Source organism: Gnatocerus cornutus, unplaced genomic scaffold (assembly GCF_029298725.1).
Source record: "Gnatocerus cornutus isolate USDA-ARS CGAHR unplaced genomic scaffold, icGnaCorn1.1 ctg00000191.1, whole genome shotgun sequence".
Classification (NCBI taxonomy): domain Eukaryota; kingdom Metazoa; phylum Arthropoda; class Insecta; order Coleoptera; family Tenebrionidae; genus Gnatocerus; species Gnatocerus cornutus.
In genome coordinates, this window is record NW_028275522.1 from 6,429 (window position 1) to 27,073 (window position 20,645).

At 45.2% G+C, this 20,645-nt stretch overlaps 1 non-coding gene across 1 annotated transcript; it reads right to left on the reverse strand.

Moving 5' to 3' along the window:
* Window positions 1–1,906: 1,906 nt before the first annotated feature.
* On the reverse strand, window positions 1,907–2,026 carry LOC148165817 (5S ribosomal RNA). The gene has a single exon (XR_015771150.1). It is a non-coding gene; the product is annotated as a 5S ribosomal RNA (ribosomal RNA).
* Between the last annotated feature and the right edge of the window lie 18,619 nt (window positions 2,027–20,645).

Here is a 20,645-nt window from a genome sequence, read left to right on the forward strand (position 1 = left end):
CGGAACCATCCACCAAACAACAAGGATCACAGACTTCATCATCCAAGGATTCAACGTCTCAAAAGTGACAACAGGAGTCTTTTTGGACATCGAAAAGGCCTTCGACAGAGTCTGGCACCAAGGACTCGTCCGGAAACTTATCGATTTCCGGATCCCGTTGGCCTACGGTAAGTTAATCCACTCGTACCTTACTAATCGCTGTTTTCAGGTCAAAGTCAACGAAGAGGAATCCACCAAGAAGTGGAGCAAAGCAGGAGTCCCTCAGGGTTCTGTCCTAGGGCCGCTCCTGTATTTGCTCTACACCGCGGACGTTCCAACGACGGATGACACCGTCATCGCTACGTTCGCGGACGACACGGCCATCCTGGCCCAAGGAAGACACACCGCAGGACTCGCCAAGAAGATCAACACCCACCTGGAGGAAATCGAAAAATGGACAGAAAAATGGAAGATCAAAGTCAACGGGAAGAAGAGCAACGGAATCATCTTCACGAAGAGACCAAAGAAGCACAAACCAATAAGAAGCATCAAGTTCAGCGAAGAAGACATCCCATGGAAGACGGAAGTCAAGTACCTTGGAATCACCATGGACCAAAAACTTGACTTCCAGAAGCACATCAACGAAGCGGAAATCAAGGCGAAAAGGATCAACCAGGAACTCTACCCACTCCTCAACCGGAGGAGTAAGGTAAGTATTGAAAACAAAATACGTATTTACACTTCTGTTATTAGGCCCACCATGACGTACGGAGCACCAACCTGGAACCAAGCAGACGAAAGAAGAAAGAAGAAACTCCAAATCGTGCAGAACAGGACCCTGAGGAACGCCATCGACGCCCCATGGTTCATGACCAACGAACAAATCCACAACGACCTGAAGATTCCACCCATTGAAGATGTCATCCAGAAGATCGCCAGGAGGCACTTCGAGAAGGCAGCAGAACATGACAACCCAACAATTCGGAAGCAAACAGAGGAAACCACCACGAGAAGATTCAAGAGGCCAAGACTCGCAATGGAAGAAGAATAGAAGAAAGAAGAAGAAGAAGAAGAAAAGGTCCCACACTGGAAACACAAGACCCACCGAAGAAGAAAGAAGAAAAACCACCGAAACAATAGGCCACCGAAGAAAACAAGAAGAAAGAAGAAAACCACCGAAGAAAAGGATCCATGACTGTGGAAGAACACGAAGATCGTGAGACCACGAAAAAGTAACCACAGACCAAATGATGATGTGCGGCGTTTTAGATCGAGTATACTCGTCGTAACGTGCACGTCGTGTCTGTCTCGTTTTCTGTTTTTAAACGTTTTTTTAACTCGACGACTAGAAGAGAATGCCACCCAAGACCAGCGGTAAGGCGGCCAAGAAGGCCGGAAAAGCTCAAAAGAACATCTCGAAGAGCGACAAGAAAAAGAAGCGCAGGAGGAAGGAGAGTTACGCCATCTACATTTACAAGGTGTTGAAGCAGGTCCATCCCGATACCGGTATCTCCAGCAAGGCTATGTCTATCATGAACAGTTTCGTGAACGACATCTTCGAACGTATAGCTGCTGAAGCCAGTCGCCTCGCTCATTACAACAAACGTTCGACCATAACCAGCAGGGAGATCCAGACGGCGGTGCGTCTTCTTTTGCCCGGTGAATTGGCGAAGCACGCCGTTTCTGAAGGAACCAAGGCCGTCACCAAATACACCAGTTCAAAATAAATCCTCCTCGAGCAGCTTGGAAGTTGGTTGGAAAAAAAAGAAAAAAAATCGGTTCTTTTCAGAACCACAAATTCAACTCGAACGAATTAAAAATTTTCGTCTTCATACTATATAAGTTCCTGAGAGAAAATATAAATAGTGAAAAATATATTTAAAAAAAGTTTGACATCAGAAATGTTAATAAAAAAAGAAAAGAGTAGAGACAACGGCACGCGGTGTTCCCAAGCGGTCACCCATCCAAGTACTGACCGCGCCCGACGTTGCTTGACTTCGGTGATCGGACGAGAACCGGTAGTTTTCAACGTGGTATGGTCGTTGCCTGGTAAAATTTTCCAAGATGGTACGTTGACGATTTTTTGTGATTGTTCGATCGTTTGGATGTGACATTTTTCGATGGTACACATGTCAGAAAATGTACAAGATTTAAAAGAAGAAAAAAAAAAAATTTTTTTTTGCGAGTCGTTTTTTAGTTTTTTTTTTGCGACAAAATGACGAAAAAAAAAAACTCGTATGAGGCGTTAAATTAAATTGTTCGTTTGACGATCTCAACGAGTCACTTGCGATTAACGTAATTTAAAATTTGAGAACTTACTTACTCACTTGCTTGCTTAGATGGAAATAGCACCCACTTGAAGTAAACGCCGACACGGACCGGAGATGAATAAACTCCGAACGGACGGGGTTAATTCATGAACTGACCGTAGTACGGTCGAAGGTTCGCCGCCGCCGCTACCTGCTTTCTTTCTTAGAACTGATAACAGAGTTGGTTTCTTTGTCTGTTCATTCATCGAAATTCCCACCACTCTGGCCGGGCCGGGCGGGGTGGGTGTGTGTTGTTTCATGATTTGTTCTCTTCTCGATTTATTCTTTTTCCGACGTCGTTCGATTCATAGAGATGTTTTCGTCGAAAGTGTGGTCGCGTTTACATTGCATTAAAATTTAATTTGTTCCAGTGCGACGATGAAACAAGAAAAAAGTTTCAAGTAAGTACGCACGCACGCACACCTACATATTTCATTTTTTAAATCTTTCGACGTTCGTAGTTTCTGCTCGAAATGTCGACTAATAGTAGGGAATGTTTTGTTGATTTGTTTGTTTTTCGTTTTTGAGAAGAACAAATGAAAATTTCGTTGGATTTCTGTCGACCGACGACCGACTGAAAATCCGCCGACATCGACGTAGTTTTATTTAGAGTGTCTGAAAAATGCAAACAATGCAAGATTTCCGTATTTTTGTTGGTTTGTGGTGTTTGGGGAGTTTTTTTTATGATTATAAAATGGTTTCGTCGAGAAAAATTGCTTCTTTCGCAATGAATTGGCAAGAAAAATTAAAAAACTCGTCCGTTCCCGTCGCTGGATGTTCGACGGTGGTCCGTCTGATTTTCCCTTTATTTTCGTAAAATTGACGAGAATTTCGCCGTCAAAACTGTTTTCGGTGATGTTTCGATGATGGGATTTCGTCGTGTGAGGTAATTTTTGAGGAAAAAATGTCGATTTTGCGAAAAAAGTCGTTCGAAAAGTCCGTTCGTCGTACAAATTCGTTTCTCATGGTCGAGTCCGAAATTGACATCGTTTTTTTTTCCGACCTGTTCGTCAAGATCGTTTTCAAAAATCAACTCCTACGAAAGGCGAAGGTTTTATCTTCGTTCTTGAAAAAATTCGACCTTCTCGGACGTCATCTTCGACCGTTTGTGAATTTTTTTCCTACACTCTGCAGGTTCGTCGGTCGTCGCTCCGATCCGTGCTGCGTCTCTTTGCGAGGCGATTTTCGAAAAGATCGCACGTACTTTTCGACCGATTCGTTCGTGAAACTTGTAGAGGATGCTTCCAAGTTTGTCTGGTCGAAAGCGGAACTTTCCTGTTATTCGTGGAAAACGCGTAACGTCGGCGTCGAACTTGGATGTCATCTCCTTGTTTCGGAGGGTCTTTGTTCGAGTCGACGTTCGATCGGTCCTTGTTCGCTTTTGGAGGTCGGCTGGTCGTCCGGGAAAACTTGAGGTTATTCAGGAGGCCATCGCCGACCGAATCGCTCATGTTCCCGCACCCGGAGGCGGTGATCTTCGCGTAAAGAGAACGATGCCATCACGCGAAAGCTGTATTCGAGGCCCACTGAATTTTCTAACTCGACGAGAAGGCTCTCGTTTAGTCCGCGGTCCGCGCGTTTTCGAACGCGCCAACACTTTGACTTTGGCGCCCAATTCGTTCTGTAAAGTTCATTCGTTCTTTCACCGAAGAATAAGCCTACCTATAATAAAAAGAAAAAAACGCGCGCGCGATAGACGAAAATATGGCCGACGTAGAAAATCAAGCAGCTTCGACGGTCGCCGGTGCCACTTCCGGCTCCTCACCGGTGAAGAAGGAGAAGAAGCCCAAAAATCCGAGAAGCAAACCTTCTCATCCGCCCACTTCGGAGATGGTCACCAACGCCATCAAAGGCTTGAAGGAACGCGGCGGTTCTTCGTTGCAGGCGATCAAGAAATATGTCGCGGCCAACTACAAAGTCGACGCGGAAAAATTTGCGCCTTTCATCAAGAAGTACCTTAAGGGCGCCGTCGCATCCGGTTCGTTGGTCCAAACCAAAGGAAAAGGAGCTTCCGGTTCGTTCAAGTTGGCTTCTGCCGTCACCGGTGCAGCTAAGGCTCCGTCCGCCACGAAAAAGAGATCTGCCGCTGCGACCGCGTCGTCATCGGCGAAATCCAAGAAGACGGGCGTTGCTAAACGTTCCGTCGCGTCAGCGCCGACGTCCGCCGAAAAAGGATCCGCCTCAAAAGCCGGTAAGAAGGCCGCCCCCGCCGCTTCGGCCAAGTCTAAGAAAACTGCCGCCGAAAAGAAGAGCGTCGCCGTATCGAAGGCTAGAAAGGCTGCGTCCGCTCCCGAAAAGAAAGCCAGCGCCGCCTCCAGATCGCCCGTCAAACCCAAGACGCCATCGAAAGCGAAGAAATCCAACAAGGCCGGTCCAACCAAGAAACCGAAAGCGCCGAAACCGAAAACGGCCAAAGCCGTCACCGTCAAAGCGAAAAAAACCGCTTCACCCAAGAGAAAGAAGTGAAAAGTCGACGACGATGATTTAATTTTTTCAACGACGACGACGTCCTGGTGGTTTCGGGAACGTGCTCCGATCGTATATATCGACGTAGGGGCACCATCGATACAAATAAATGGCCCTTTTCAGGGCCACAATTATTTTCAAGAAACGAACGAAAGATTCGCTTGGACAATGCACATTCTGTTGAGGAGATACATACTTTCATTTGATTTTCTTGTCTATTCATTTGACTGTCGAAACAGTGTTATTACAAAGAATGATAAACTTTATTATATAATAATGTTTCAAATAGTCTCAGTTAAAAGAAAATTTAATGTGAAAGAAAAAAGCAAAAGTTTATCGTTTTATGTAAGTACGAATTTTGTGAATAAATCACATAACCTAACTTTTTTTTTTTTTTTTTTTTTTTTTCAATCTCAAAAAGTTGCATGCGCGAACGATAAATTTTCAATTCGTTGGAAAATAATTGTGGTTCTGAAAAGAACCGATTTTTTTTTTCTTCTTTTAACACCTTCGAAGATGAAGAATTTGTTAATTCTAGATGGTCGGATCGGATGGATGGATGGATGGATGGAGGAAATTTAAGCCCTCTCGCCACGAATGCGTCTCGCCAATTGGATGTCTTTCGGCATGATGGTGACACGTTTGGCGTGGATGGCGCACAAGTTGGTGTCTTCGAAGAGGCCGACGAGATAAGCCTCGCTGGCTTCTTGAAGTGCCATCACGGCCGAACTTTGGAAACGGAGATCGGTCTTGAAATCTTGGGCGATCTCTCGGACGAGACGTTGGAAAGGCAGCTTGCGGATCAAAAGTTCAGTGCTCTTTTGATAACGACGAATCTCACGAAGGGCGACCGTACCGGGCCTGTAACGGTGAGGTTTCTTGACACCTCCGGTGGCGGGAGCGCTTTTTCTGGCCGCCTTCGTGGCCAACTGTTTTCTAGGTGCCTTGCCACCGGTAGATTTACGAGCCGTCTGTTTAGTTCTCGCCATCTCGGATATCGGATGAATCAAATGAAAAGAATTAACGTAGGTAGTGGCTTGCTTGCTTGCTTCGACCGAACGACCGACCGTACGTACGAACGTTCGAAAGTCAACTGAAAATTTTCGTCGCGCCAACGGCTGTTTTATAAACTCGATGAGTCATACGGCGACGCCATTGGTGGATTCGTTTTTAACGCGAGGTGGAGCTGCCGTAACTTATAAATAGTCCCGCGGAATGAAATTTTGACGTTAGTTCCATAACGAACTTGGTCGAAGCTACGTCGTTTTGTACGAAGAATTTCCTAATTTTATCAAGATGACCGGTCGTGGTAAAGGTGGCAAAGGATTGGGAAAAGGTGGCGCCAAACGTCATCGCAAAGTTCTACGCGATAACATCCAAGGTATAACGAAACCGGCGATCAGAAGATTGGCTCGTCGTGGTGGTGTGAAACGTATTTCCGGTCTCATCTACGAAGAAACCAGAGGTGTGTTGAAGGTCTTCCTCGAGAACGTCATCCGTGACGCCGTAACTTACACCGAACACGCAAAACGTAAGACCGTCACCGCCATGGACGTCGTCTACGCCCTGAAACGTCAAGGTCGTACCCTTTACGGTTTCGGCGGTTAATTTTATCATTTTATGACGTGTATCCGCATCCTCAGAGGAATAACAACAAACCCCCCGCAGGCAAGCAAACAAACAAACAAAAAAAAACGGTTCTTTTCAGAACCACAAAATAAATCAAACGAATTAAATATGTTGCTCAATTGTGTGTTTGTCTTCAAATCGAAATGAAAATCGTACGGAGTGAGTGATCATTTTAATTTGTGATCCAGGCGGCGACTTTGACAATTTTGACAGCAGTTTTAGGTTAGAATGACCATCGTTAAAAGAACGTTTTTGCCACGAAGAGTATATTTGAGGTTATGTCCAATATGGGGTAGAGTTACTCTCCTCAGACGTGACTTGAAACAAAATCTCATAGCAAATAAAACGATTGATTGTAGTATTACGGCTCACCGCTGACGACTGCTGCTGCAAGAAATTATCGAGACGGAGAGCACGTATAGGCGACCGGTGTGTGTGTGTATGTTCTTAACAGATTAATGTGCGAAATGTGAAGAAATTTACGACGAATCGGAATGTTTCTTGAATTAGATAATCAATAAATTATTATAGATAGAGTTGTCGAGTTCGTGCTTTAGTCGGGCATTGAATTTTTCTAAAAATTACGATGAAAAGTCGTAAAAATCATCTTTCTTGGTTGAATGTAATCGAAAATCTTCCGTTCAGTCTACGCTCGTATAATGAATTAATTGATCGGTTTAACTTTAAAATATCTAAAAGACTTTTTAACATGATTCTCATAGGTTGTTGTATTTTGGCGAAAAAATCAATTCGTTCGAGTTGAATTTTTGGCCCTGAGAAGGGCCGATGTGAAGATGGTTTTTATAAAAGTTTTTGTTTTTCGTTCGAGATGACGGCGGCGAAGAATTAAATTTAAGGCTTCTTTTCGGTCTTCTTGGGCAACAACACCGCCTGGATGTTGGGCAAGACACCGCCTTGGGCGATGGTAACGCCGGAAAGGAGCTTGTTTAACTCCTCGTCGTTCCTTATAGCCAATTGAAGATGTCTCGGAATGATACGGGTTTTCTTGTTATCTCTGGCGGCGTTTCCTGCCAATTCGAGAACTTCGGCGGCTAGATATTCCATTACGGCCGCCAAATAAACGGGAGCACCTGCACCCACTCTTTCGGCGTAGTTTCCTTTACGCAGAAGACGATGAATTCTGCCGACGGGAAACTGAAGTCCGGCACGACTGGAACGAGACTTCGCCTTTCCCTTCACTTTACCTCCTTTTCCTCTTCCGGACATGTTGTTATACGATATAAACAGCAAAACACCTACTGCGACTGACACGAAGCGCACTGACAAACGTACGGCTTGAAATAAATGCCGAACGCGGCGAAGGCTAGAAATTTATATGGTCGGTACAGCGCCATCTCGTTAGGGCAATGGTCGAACGACGAACTAAGGCGGAGCGCCTGTTTGTCGCTCGCTCGTTATAAATAGAGGGATTTTAGGTGTGCGGCGTTTTAGATCGAGTATACTCGTCGTAACGTGCACGTCGTGTCTGTCTCGTTTTCTGTTTTTAAACGTTTTTTTAACTCGACGACTAGAAGAGAATGCCACCCAAGACCAGCGGTAAGGCGGCCAAGAAGGCCGGAAAAGCTCAAAAGAACATCTCGAAGAGCGACAAGAAAAAGAAGCGCAGGAGGAAGGAGAGTTACGCCATCTACATTTACAAGGTGTTGAAGCAGGTCCATCCCGATACCGGTATCTCCAGCAAGGCTATGTCTATCATGAACAGTTTCGTGAACGACATCTTCGAACGTATAGCTGCTGAAGCCAGTCGCCTCGCTCATTACAACAAACGTTCGACCATAACCAGCAGGGAGATCCAGACGGCGGTGCGTCTTCTTTTGCCCGGTGAATTGGCGAAGCACGCCGTTTCTGAAGGAACCAAGGCCGTCACCAAATACACCAGTTCAAAATAAATCCTCCTCGAGCAGCTTGGAAGTTGGTTGGAAAAAAAAGAAAAAAAATCGGTTCTTTTCAGAACCACAAATTCAACTCGAACGAATTAAAAATTTTCGTCTTCATACTATATAAGTTCCTGAGAGAAAATATAAATAGTGAAAAATATATTTAAAAAAAGTTTGACATCAGAAATGTTAATAAAAAAAGAAAAGAGTAGAGACAACGGCACGCGGTGTTCCCAAGCGGTCACCCATCCAAGTACTGACCGCGCCCGACGTTGCTTGACTTCGGTGATCGGACGAGAACCAAATTTTTCAAATTCAACAGGATTTTTATTCGGTTGAAGTTACGCATGCAATCACTAAGATAATACATATCACACTTAAGATTAACTTATGCTAATGTGTGGCGCTGATGCCTTAACCTAGCCTACATTTATTATACAATCTAAGATATTACATTTATTTTATGGCTCACCGGCAACCTTGGTTGCATACATTTGTGGTGTTTAGCCTACTTATCGGTTACCTTAATTTAGGGAAAATGAAATTTTAGTAAAAACCCTAACCTTATTATCTACTATGTACAAAGGATATTTAAAAACTATTTACAGTGTTGACCTCAAAGAAGTCTTGGGACTTCCGGTCCGGTTTCTGTTTCCAGGGAGCTCCTGGGCTCCTGGTGCGGTATGGTCTAGTGGTGAGGTTTCAGGGGGCTCCGGGGACTCCTGATCCTCGGATTGATGTTCCAGGGGGCTCCTGGACTCCTGTTCCGATATGGTCAGTGGCTGGTCGATTGCCGTTTACGGTTCTTCTTCCGCTGCCTTTTGCCTGTAACAAAATTCAGCGGATTATCCGGTCTAGATTGGGGACACCCGAGTGCGGGAACTTGTGAGTTCCTGCTGGGTGTTTGAGGGATTGTTTGAGAAGAGGTACGTGCCGCACCTGCTTCTCGTAGAATTTATCGGAAAGGGAATGGATGTAATGGTGTAGGAGTGGAAGATTCGCGTCCTGATGAAGTTGACGGAGCGGAGTGTATCTGTCTGCGTTAAGAGCAAGTCTTAAGCATTTATTTTGAAATCTTTGCAAAGGAATTAGTGGAGTGTGTGGTTTGTGCCGGTAGATGGGCGCTGCGTATGTTATGATGGGGCGTAAGATGCATTTGTACAGAAGCAACTTATTTTTCGTGTTTAGATAGTTGTTTTTGACCAACAATGGGTACAATTGCTTGAGGACGGCTTCACCTTTTTGTCTCGTTTTCTTTATGTGTTCATTTAGGTTTAGCCTTTTGTCTAGGGTGACTCCTAGATATTTCACAGAGTTCTTAATTTCAATTTCACTGTCCCCTACCTTTAGTTTTTTATTGATCTTTAGCCCGGTGAATCTTTTTGCAAAAATGACCGTTTCCGTTTTGTCCGCGTTGAGTTTAATCTTCCATTTCGCGTAGAATTTCTCGAGTTGATTAATGTGGATCTGAACTTGTTTGAGTGCGACCTGACCCGAATGAGACTTAGCGTAGATGGCGGTGTCATCCGCGTACAAAGCTAAATTGGTTTGTGCGAATTTAGTGATGTCATGAATGTAAATATTAAATAGTATTGGCCCAAGCACTGAGCCTTGTGGGACTCCCGCATTTATTGATTTCATTTCCGACTTTTCGCCTTCTACCTTTACTCTGAACTTTCTCTCTGTTAAGTACGAGTTTATTAATTTAGTAATGTGCGTCGGGAACTTCAATTGAATCATTTTGTAAATTAGTCCTTTTGTCCAGACTTTATCAAATGCTTTTTCAATATCAAGACATGTCATTGCTGTTATGCTTTTCGTGTTGTAATTATTCGTTATGTCATTTATTAGTCTGAGGACTTGCTGTGTGGTATTATGTCGTTCCCGAAAACCAAATTGCTCTGGCGGTAAAATTTTGTTTTCTTTAATGTGCTTATTAATTCGTTTTTGGATTACCTTTTCCGCAACTTTTGAAATTGTTGGTAGAAGGCTAATTGGTCTGTATGCGTTTGGTGCATTGGGGTTTTTCCCCGGTTTCAAAATGGGGATGACATCTGCTACTTTAAGTTTTTCCGGGAAGATACAAAGATTAAGCATGGCATTTATTATATTCGTTAGTTGTTTTACAGCTTTCGCTGTAAGATTTTTCAGTATTCTGTTTTCTATGCCGTCATTTCCCGGGGCTTTGTTATTCGGTAAAGTGCTTATGATTTTTGCGATTTCTGTGGGTTTGACGGCCGTAGGCGCGTCTATCTGGGAATTGTCACTATTGAAAGAGTTTACTGTTTCAATTATTTCTGTTTGTTCGGGTGTGTTGTGATTATCACTTGTGTGGATCGTTTCATAATATGTTGCCAGTGTGTTTGCTTTTTCCACATTATTAAATGCTGTGTTGTTATTGGATTTAAGGATAGAGATGGGGGTAAATCGTCTTTTGAGAGCTTTTGTCATTTTCCATAGAGAATTATCGTGCGGATTTAATTTGCCAAGTTTTGTTTCCCATTTGTTCTGTCTGAATTCTTTTATTTCTTGTTTAATTTCTCTGGTTAATTCAGATGCTTGGTTTTTGAAAAATGGGTCTCGTGTTCTTTGGTACAGTTTTCTGATTCGGTTCTTGAGTTTTATTTTCTCTATGGTTGCTTTCGGAATTTCGTCTCGAAAAGGATTTATTGTTTTCGTCGTCGTGACTTGGTCTTTGGCCTTCTGGATGGCCTTAATGAACAGTTCAATCTGTTTATCAAGATCATCTTTCGTGCCAATGATTTCCGTCAGTTCAACATGTCTGTCAAGGGTTTTGCGGAAGAGGGGCCAGTTGGTTTGTTTATAGGAATTGATTTGGATTGTTTTGTCTTTGATTGTCATGTCAGGAATCTCAAGAATCACAGGATTGTGATCCGAGTTGAGTGCGGTCACTGATCTGGGTTCTGAGATTACCATGTTTTTCGTGATTGTCAAGTCAATGTAGGTAGGTGTCATGCCGTTAATTGGGAAATGAGTTGGATCAGCAGTTCTGTTAATTATCAAGCTTGTGTTTTCTACGTAATTGTAGAGCCTGAACCCGTTACTATTGTTTGCGTGACAACCCCAGCTTGTGTGTCTCGCATTGAAGTCCCCGAGAATTAATTGCTTTCTTCCCAGATTATTAATTATGTCTAAATCCGCGTCCCTAATTGAGTTGATTGGTCGGTTGTAAACTGATGTTATGAAAATGTTGTTCTCGATCTTAATCGTTAGGGTTTCGAGGAATCTTACATTTGGGGTGGGAATGTGTTCAAAGGGGACGTCATTACGGATTAGGAGAGCAACCCCACCTCCCCTAATGACATCCGTTCTGTCCTTTCTGAGAACCGTGTAATTGGTGAATTTAAGCCGATCTTTACTTTTGAGACGCGTTTCGCTAATTGCCATAATGTGAATTCCACCATTTTTAATAAAATTCAATAATTCCGCAGCTTTTTCATGCAGACCGTTTGCGTTCCAGTGAACTATCGTCAATTTACAGCTCATAGCCAGCGTCTCCCATTTTGGATAGAACGTCTATGCAGACGAACAGCTTTTCTTGTTGAGACTGGCATTTTTCAAGTGCATTGTTCAGTTCTTTAAGTATTATGAGCAAATTTTTCATATTTACATTTTTGTTCAGCCTGGAAATTTCGGCGTTTATTTTACAAAATTCTGTCATGCTGCTTGTTTCTGGAATTTTCGTTTTGGTTGGTGTTTGCCTTGTTAAAATTGGCGAATTTGCTGCGCTCGTTGAAGGCGTCGGCAGAGGCGGAAAAGATTTATTGGTAAAAACAATGGACTCACCTGTTGGTTTCTTTGGCTGGGTCCACGGATTGACCTTTGGGATCGGCGCGGGGGCTAATTTAGCCCTCTTGTTGGCGACCTTCTGACGTCTTTCTTCTTGGAGTTCCTCGATGCGGGTTACCTTGGCGATGTAGACCTCGCACGTGGTTTGCGAGGCAGCGTGTCCTTGTTTCCCGCAGTTGGCACATTTGGGAATGTACGTCGGGTCGGGCTTATGGGGGCAGTCGCGGGTCCAGTGGTACTGGGAGCATCTTACGCACGTCGGTTCGAGGTTGCAGTTCCTCGTGCCGTGGCCCCATGCCTGGCACCGGTGGCACTGTGTCATCTTCTTCTTATTGAGGTATTTCTCGAAACGCACCCTGACGTTGAGAATCGCCCGACACTTTTTGTTCAGTGACTCGACAGTCTCGCTGTCGGCCACTGTTACGATGTAATGGGGCCTCTTGGTGTTGGGCCCCATTTTTCTCACATTGGTAGCTTCGATCTTGCAGCTCTTGAGCTCTGCAAGAACGGATTCGGGCTCAGGGTTGTTGTCCAGCCCCTTGATTACGAACGTTGACGTTTTGAGTCCTTTTGGGGTGAACGTGTGGAATTCCACTTTTCCTGCCGTGAGTTTGTTTTTCATCGTCGTGTGGATGTCTGTCGTGTTGGGGTACACAAGGGTTTTCTCCCTTGTGTAACGCACTTGGTAACCGTTGTCGCAATCGGCGAACAATTCTCTGAGACGGTTGTGCGTTATGTTCCGGCCGTGGATGATGATCGGCGGCGGTCTCCTTTCGTTCGCGGTCGCGGTGGTTTTTGTCCTGGAGGATGTTTCCTCCGTCTCCATGTTGTCTTCTTCATCCTCTTCATCAGAAGAGATTGGTTGAAATCGGTTAGCGTCGATTGGTACTGGCACGTACCTCACCTTTTGTTTCACTTTTTTCACCGTTTTCTTCGGCTTCAGCCAGTTGAGGCTCGAACTGGCCATGTTTTCGGTGGTCAGTGCAGGCTTAACCAGCCTGCGCTGTATCGAACTTGTTTTAATTCCACTTGTTGTTAAAACAACACTTGGGACACGATTCACTTTGTTCAAGGCACGTGGCACTTTGCACTGTGGTCACAACTTAAACACTGAGAGGGGGAGCTCTCTATCGCACGTCCGTTCGCTACGAGCGCTCGGACAAGACTGGACGAGAACCGGTAGTTTTCAACGTGGTATGGTCGTTGCCTGGTAAAATTTTCCAAGATGGTACGTTGACGATTTTTTGTGATTGTTCGATCGTTTGGATGTGACATTTTTCGATGGTACACATGTCAGAAAATGTACAAGATTTAAAAGAAGAAAAAAAAAAAATTTTTTTTTGCGAGTCGTTTTTTAGTTTTTTTTTTGCGACAAAATGACGAAAAAAAAAAACTCGTATGAGGCGTTAAATTAAATTGTTCGTTTGACGATCTCAACGAGTCACTTGCGATTAACGTAATTTAAAATTTGAGAACTTACTTACTCACTTGCTTGCTTAGATGGAAATAGCACCCACTTGAAGTAAACGCCGACACGGACCGGAGATGAATAAACTCCGAACGGACGGGGTTAATTCATGAACTGACCGTAGTACGGTCGAAGGTTCGCCGCCGCCGCTACCTGCTTTCTTTCTTAGAACTGATAACAGAGTTGGTTTCTTTGTCTGTTCATTCATCGAAATTCCCACCACTCTGGCCGGGCCGGGCGGGGTGGGTGTGTGTTGTTTCATGATTTGTTCTCTTCTCGATTTATTCTTTTTCCGACGTCGTTCGATTCATAGAGATGTTTTCGTCGAAAGTGTGGTCGCGTTTACATTGCATTAAAATTTAATTTGTTCCAGTGCGACGATGAAACAAGAAAAAAGTTTCAAGTAAGTACGCACGCACGCACACCTACATATTTCATTTTTTAAATCTTTCGACGTTCGTAGTTTCTGCTCGAAATGTCGACTAATAGTAGGGAATGTTTTGTTGATTTGTTTGTTTTTCGTTTTTGAGAAGAACAAATGAAAATTTCGTTGGATTTCTGTCGACCGACGACCGACTGAAAATCCGCCGACATCGACGTAGTTTTATTTAGAGTGTCTGAAAAATGCAAACAATGCAAGATTTCCGTATTTTTGTTGGTTTGTGGTGTTTGGGGAGTTTTTTTTATGATTATAAAATGGTTTCGTCGAGAAAAATTGCTTCTTTCGCAATGAATTGGCAAGAAAAATTAAAAAACTCGTCCGTTCCCGTCGCTGGATGTTCGACGGTGGTCCGTCTGATTTTCCCTTTATTTTCGTAAAATTGACGAGAATTTCGCCGTCAAAACTGTTTTCGGTGATGTTTCGATGATGGGATTTCGTCGTGTGAGGTAATTTTTGAGGAAAAAATGTCGATTTTGCGAAAAAAGTCGTTCGAAAAGTCCGTTCGTCGTACAAATTCGTTTCTCATGGTCGAGTCCGAAATTGACATCGTTTTTTTTCCGACCTGTTCGTCAAGATCGTTTTCAAAAATCAACTCCTACGAAAGGCGAAGGTTTTATCTTCGTTCTTGAAAAAATTCGACCTTCTCGGACGTCATCTTCGACCGTTTGTGAATTTTTTTCCTACACTCTGCAGGTTCGTCGGTCGTCGCTCCGATCCGTGCTGCGTCTCTTTGCGAGGCGATTTTCGAAAAGATCGCACGTACTTTTCGACCGATTCGTTCGTGAAACTTGTAGAGGATGCTTCCAAGTTTGTCTGGTCGAAAGCGGAACTTTCCTGTTATTCGTGGAAAACGCGTAACGTCGGCGTCGAACTTGGATGTCATCTCCTTGTTTCGGAGGGTCTTTGTTCGAGTCGACGTTCGATCGGTCCTTGTTCGCTTTTGGAGGTCGGCTGGTCGTCCGGGAAAACTTGAGGTTATTCAGGAGGCCATCGCCGACCGAATCGCTCATGTTCCCGCACCCGGAGGCGGTGATCTTCGCGTAAAGAGAACGATGCCATCACGCGAAAGCTGTATTCGAGGCCCACTGAATTTTCTAACTCGACGAGAAGGCTCTCGTTTAGTCCGCGGTCCGCGCGTTTTCGAACGCGCCAACACTTTGACTTTGGCGCCCAATTCGTTCTGTAAAGTTCATTCGTTCTTTCACCGAAGAATAAGCCTACCTATAATAAAAAGAAAAAAACGCGCGCGCGATAGACGAAAATATGGCCGACGTAGAAAATCAAGCAGCTTCGACGGTCGCCGGTGCCACTTCCGGCTCCTCACCGGTGAAGAAGGAGAAGAAGCCCAAAAATCCGAGAAGCAAACCTTCTCATCCGCCCACTTCGGAGATGGTCACCAACGCCATCAAAGGCTTGAAGGAACGCGGCGGTTCTTCGTTGCAGGCGATCAAGAAATATGTCGCGGCCAACTACAAAGTCGACGCGGAAAAATTTGCGCCTTTCATCAAGAAGTACCTTAAGGGCGCCGTCGCATCCGGTTCGTTGGTCCAAACCAAAGGAAAAGGAGCTTCCGGTTCGTTCAAGTTGGCTTCTGCCGTCACCGGTGCAGCTAAGGCTCCGTCCGCCACGAAAAAGAGATCTGCCGCTGCGACCGCGTCGTCATCGGCGAAATCCAAGAAGACGGGCGTTGCTAAACGTTCCGTCGCGTCAGCGCCGACGTCCGCCGAAAAAGGATCCGCCTCAAAAGCCGGTAAGAAGGCCGCCCCCGCCGCTTCGGCCAAGTCTAAGAAAACTGCCGCCGAAAAGAAGAGCGTCGCCGTATCGAAGGCTAGAAAGGCTGCGTCCGCTCCCGAAAAGAAAGCCAGCGCCGCCTCCAGATCGCCCGTCAAACCCAAGACGCCATCGAAAGCGAAGAAATCCAACAAGGCCGGTCCAACCAAGAAACCGAAAGCGCCGAAACCGAAAACGGCCAAAGCCGTCACCGTCAAAGCGAAAAAAACCGCTTCACCCAAGAGAAAGAAGTGAAAAGTCGACGACGATGATTTAATTTTTTCAACGACGACGACGTCCTGGTGGTTTCGGGAACGTGCTCCGATCGTATATATCGACGTAGGGGCACCATCGATACAAATAAATGGCCCTTTTCAGGGCCACAATTATTTTCAAGAAACGAACGAAAGATTCGCTTGGACAATGCACATTCTGTTGAGGAGATACATACTTTCATTTGATTTTCTTGTCTATTCATTTGACTGTCGAAACAGTGTTATTACAAAGAATGATAAACTTTATTATATAATAATGTTTCAAATAGTCTCAGTTAAAAGAAAATTTAATGTGAAAGAAAAAAGCAAAAGTTTATCGTTTTATGTAAGTACGAATTTTGTGAATAAATCACATAACCTAACTTTTTTTTTTTTTTTTTTTTTTTTTCAATCTCAAAAAGTTGCATGCGCGAACGATAAATTTTCAATTCGTTGGAAAATAATTGTGGTTCTGAAAAGAACCGATTTTTTTTTTCTTCTTTTAACACCTTCGAAGATGAAGAATTTGTTAATTCTAGATGGTCGGATCGGATGGATGGATGGATGGATGGAGGAAATTTAAGCCCTCTCGCCACGAATGCGTCTCGCCAATTGGATGTCTTTCGGCATGATGGTGACACGTTTGGCGTGGATGGCGCACAAGTTGGTGTCTTCGAAGAGGCCGACGAGATAAGCCTCGCTGGCTTCTTGAAGTGCCATCACGGCCGAACTTTGGAAACGGAGATCGGTCTTGAAATCTTGGGCGATCTCTCGGACGAGACGTTGGAAAGGCAGCTTGCGGATCAAAAGTTCAGTGCTCTTTTGATAACGACGAATCTCACGAAGGGCGACCGTACCGGGCCTGTAACGGTGAGGTTTCTTGACACCTCCGGTGGCGGGAGCGCTTTTTCTGGCCGCCTTCGTGGCCAACTGTTTTCTAGGTGCCTTGCCACCGGTAGATTTACGAGCCGTCTGTTTAGTTCTCGCCATCTCGGATATCGGATGAATCAAATGAAAAGAATTAACGTAGGTAGTGGCTTGCTTGCTTGCTTCGACCGAACGACCGACCGTACGTACGAACGTTCGAAAGTCAACTGAAAATTTTCGTCGCGCCAACGGCCGTTTTATAAACTCGATGAGTCATACGGCGACGCCATTGGTGGATTCGTTTTTAACGCGAGGTGGAGCTGCCGTAACTTATAAATAGTCCCGCGGAATGAAATTTTGACGTTAGTTCCATAACGAACTTGGTCGAAGCTACGTCGTTTTGTACGAAGAATTTCCTAATTTTATCAAGATGACCGGTCGTGGTAAAGGTGGCAAAGGATTGGGAAAAGGTGGCGCCAAACGTCATCGCAAAGTTCTACGCGATAACATCCAAGGTATAACGAAACCGGCGATCAGAAGATTGGCTCGTCGTGGTGGTGTGAAACGTATTTCCGGTCTCATCTACGAAGAAACCAGAGGTGTGTTGAAGGTCTTCCTCGAGAACGTCATCCGTGACGCCGTAACTTACACCGAACACGCAAAACGTAAGACCGTCACCGCCATGGACGTCGTCTACGCCCTGAAACGTCAAGGTCGTACCCTTTACGGTTTCGGCGGTTAATTTTATCATTTTATGACGTGTATCCGCATCCTCAGAGGAATAACAACAAACCCCCCGCAGGCAAGCAAACAAACAAACAAAAAAAAACGGTTCTTTTCAGAACCACAAAATAAATCAAACGAATTAAATATGTTGCTCAATTGTGTGTTTGTCTTCAAATCGAAATGAAAATCGTACGGAGTGAGTGATCATTTTAATTTGTGATCCAGGCGGCGACTTTGACAATTTTGACAGCAGTTTTAGGTTAGAATGACCATCGTTAAAAGAACGTTTTTGCCACGAAGAGTATATTTGAGGTTATGTCCAATATGGGGTAGAGTTACTCTCCTCAGACGTGACTTGAAACAAAATCTCATAGCAAATAAAACGATTGATTGTAGTATTACGGCTCACCGCTGACGACTGCTGCTGCAAGAAATTATCGAGACGGAGAGCACGTATAGGCGACCGGTGTGTGTGTGTATGTTCTTAACAGATTAATGTGCGAAATGTGAAGAAATTTACGACGAATCGGAATGTTTCTTGAATTAGATAATCAATAAATTATTATAGATAGAGTTGTCGAGTTCGTGCTTTAGTCGGGCATTGAATTTTTCTAAAAATTACGATGAAAAGTCGTAAAAATCATCTTTCTTGGTTGAATGTAATCGAAAATCTTCCGTTCAGTCTACGCTCGTATAATGAATTAATTGATCGGTTTAACTTTAAAATATCTAAAAGACTTTTTAACATGATTCTCATAGGTTGTTGTATTTTGGCGAAAAAATCAATTCGTTCGAGTTGAATTTTTGGCCCTGAGAAGGGCCGATGTGAAGATGGTTTTTATAAAAGTTTTTGTTTTTCGTTCGAGATGACGGCGGCGAAGAATTAAATTTAAGGCTTCTTTTCGGTCTTCTTGGGCAACAACACCGCCTGGATGTTGGGCAAGACACCGCCTTGGGCGATGGTAACGCCGGAAAGGAGCTTGTTTAACTCCTCGTCGTTCCTTATAGCCAATTGAAGATGTCTCGGAATGATACGGGTTTTCTTGTTATCTCTGGCGGCGTTTCCTGCCAATTCGAGAACTTCGGCGGCTAGATATTCCATTACGGCCGCCAAATAAACGGGAGCACCTGCACCCACTCTTTCGGCGTAGTTTCCTTTACGCAGAAGACGATGAATTCTGCCGACGGGAAACTGAAGTCCGGCACGACTGGAACGAGACTTCGCCTTTCCCTTCACTTTACCTCCTTTTCCTCTTCCGGACATGTTGTTATACGATATAAACAGCAAAACACCTACTGCGACTGACACGAAGCGCACTGACAAACGTACGGCTTGAAATAAATGCCGAACATATATATATCGGGCGGAATGAGAATGTGCGGGTAGCTTTTGCTACCCTTATATTCTAGTCGGAAGGCCTGAGAAAGAACAGAGGGTTCTTTCTCAGTGATTCAAAACTTCACCTAGTGGGATTTGACTACTTCGCAGAAGAAGCCGATTCCCAGCAGGCGGGTTTTGTTTTTCGCGACGCGGACGCGGGGAAAAAACAAGGTCTGCGGGTTGCCATGCAAAGCAGGGGAGAGACTTCTGTGGGAGGCGGTGCTCAGAGAAGCTGAGGACTGACTTTCACAGTGTCTTGACGTGCATTAAAATTAACATGCGAGAAAATTTGCGCAAGGCGCAAGACGAAAAGGTACGCTCAAACCAAATTGGGGGGCTCATCGGAAGGTGCGGTGGTGAGGATTTCTTCTCCCATCACCTTCTAAGCAGCGCCATCTTGGGCCGCTTGCATCTGGAGGGACCTTCTTCATCGTAATCGATGGCGAGTCGGACGAGTGGGTTGGGGTGATCTTCAGCTTTCCTGAAGGACCGGACCGCAATGTCGTAGAGAAACTCCCCCATGAGGGGGAGATCTGCTTCCCGGTGGAGTTGGGCGTTGCGGACGAACCATGGGGCGTTGAAGGCCTGTCGGAGGAATCGGTTTTGGAGGACCTCCAGCCGAAGCATGTTGGTGCGCGAGGGAGCGTGCGCCCAGGCGACCGATGCGTAGGTGATGGTCGGACGGATGATGGTTCGGAACAGCAGGAGTTTGTTGTTGGTTGACATCTTGCTGCGTCTGCAGATGAGCGAATGGAGCATTCCTATGGCCATCTTCCCCTTGTCTACGGCGTAGTCAAGGTGATGGCGGAAGTCGAGCTTTTGGTCGATGATGACACCCAGGTACTTCACCCTGTCTCTCCAGGGGATGACTCTGTTGAACATCTCGATCTCACCCTCTGGCTGAACTCTACGTCGCGTCACTAAGAGCGCTGTGCTCTTTTCGGGGTTGACGTCGATCAGCCAGAGCTTGCACCAGTCCTCGAGGCGGCTGACGGCTTCCTGAAGGTATCGGGTTGCCAGCAGCGGTTGCTTCGAGCGGGCGAGAATCGCTGTGTCATCTGCGTAGACGGCCAACGATGTCCTCTGTGTCCTGGGGATGTCCGCGGTGTACACCGCGTACAGGAGAGGGGAGAGGGCGGAGCCTTGAGGGACCCCGGCCTCGATGTCGTGGAGTTCGGAGAGAGAATTGCCGATGCGTGTCCGGAATTTTCTGTCCTGGAGGAAGGAGTGGACCAGCTGCACCATCGCCAGCGGAACGCCGTTGGTGTGGAGCTTGTAAACAAGTCCATCGTGCCAAACGGTGTCGAAGGCTTTGGAGACGTCGAGAAAGACTGCACCAGTCACTTGCTTGCGCTCGATCCCGGTGGCGGCGTATTCTACGACTCTTAGCAGCTGATCGGAGGTGGAGTGCTTTGGACGGAAGCCAAATTGCTCATCTGGCAGGATGTGGAAGTCTTTGACGATTTTCGCCAGTCGGGAGTGGATGAGTTTTTCCGCGACCTTGCCAACTGCGGACAGCAGGCTGATCGGTCGATGGTTTTGCGGAAATTTGTGGTCCTTGCCCGGTTTCGGAATGAAGATCACCGTTGCGCACTTCCAACGATCTGGAAAATAACGAAATTTGAATGCGGCATTACAAATATTCG